We start from the raw sequence: 1619 nt of genomic DNA on the forward strand, positions 1-1619 counted from the left end.
TGGAGTACCAGGATTCTAACCCTGGTCGATTCGCTAGGAGCGGCTGCTGCAACCCATCCCAGCAAGCGCTTGGGACATGTTCTAGTAACAGATCGAGGAAACATAAACTAACTGTCAATCAAACTTTACGTTAAAACATTTAAAAGAATGTTAACCAAGCATTTGAAAAAATGTTAAATGCGTACAGAGAAAATGTTTCTCATGTATACACAAAATTTATGCAGAAAAATGTAAATGTTTATGAAAAAAGTCGTTCATGTATTTAAAAAAATGTTAATTAAGCATTTGAAACAAAATGCATCTTGTATTGGAACAATGTTAACCTAGCATTTCAAAAATGATAAATGTGTATTAGAAAAATGTTGACCATGTATTCAAAAACTGTTAATCTTGTATTTCAAAAATGTTAAAAATGATTTACATTTCTTGAAAACTTTTTTATGCCTATTTTTTTCCATACACATCATACATTATATAACAACTATTTCCGATGTAGACAAACAATGTTGAACAAAAAAGAAAATCGGTGGAAACAATAAAAAAGGAGAAGCCAAATAAAAACCAAAAAAGAAAAAGAAAGAAAATAAACTCAAATAAAAAGAAAAATTGAAGAAACCAATGCATAAGAATGAAAACTCTGAAAACCGAGAAAAAACAAAGAAATCCTATGAAAAAGAGAAAGAACCAAACAAAACAAATAAAGAAAAGATAAAACCAATAAAATTGGGAAGGAAACAAATAAAACCAAAGAAAAACTAAGGAAAAAAAAAGAAAAAAGTGAAAATCTCTACTACCTAAAAGAAACGTAAGGTTCCCTCTCCCCTCTTACATTTCCCTCGCTTCGTCCAACCTCTGGTACGACCCCCTCTCCCCCAATCGATTTTCTTTTTGCCCTCCACCGGTTTTCTCCCTACCGGTTTTATCCTTGGTTTTGTATTCTTTTCTTATATCTTTGGTATAAACAAATAATTCACGTATGGTAACCAAACGCAATCAATTCATGCATGGTAATAAGAATCTGATTTCATAACACAATAACTCGATGAGGATGATCAATCTCCTTCCTTCTTTCAATCAATTCTTTTCTTCTATTTCCTTCCTTTCTTTTATCAGCATGGTAGAGATTCCCTTCTTCTATCACCGTGGTTTACCTGGTGCCAATCTCTACTACCTAAAATGTTTTTTCCTCCCTTTCAACCGGTTTTCCTAAAAAGCAGCCCTAATTAGTGGCTTTATTAATTTGACTCCATCATCTCCTTCCCAATCAGCGCTTTGGCTCCTCCGTCTAGGAGCACGACACACCCTGCCACAGCCCTACGCCCTGCTCACGCCCCGCTCCCTACTCCGGATAGAACGATCCCCAGCTCAGCCCGATCTCCCGTCCTCTCACCTCGGTTTCTTGCACGTGACTTCTGCTCCATGAACCCTCTCAGATCCATCCAAGAACGGGCCCCCTCTGATCCACACCATTCCAGATGTGAGGACAACACCGCCGCCACCATCGTACCGTCATCGCACCCCTCCATTAGGCGAGAAGGACGCAGCCGCCGGGGTGAGGAGCCTACCTCCGCTTCACTCCCAAGAAGTTCTGTTTCCTTCAACAGAGATGGTTTGGAAGA

This window comes from Triticum dicoccoides, chromosome 5B, assembly GCF_002162155.2.
Source record: "Triticum dicoccoides isolate Atlit2015 ecotype Zavitan chromosome 5B, WEW_v2.0, whole genome shotgun sequence".
In the NCBI taxonomy this organism is placed as follows: domain Eukaryota; kingdom Viridiplantae; phylum Streptophyta; class Magnoliopsida; order Poales; family Poaceae; genus Triticum; species Triticum dicoccoides.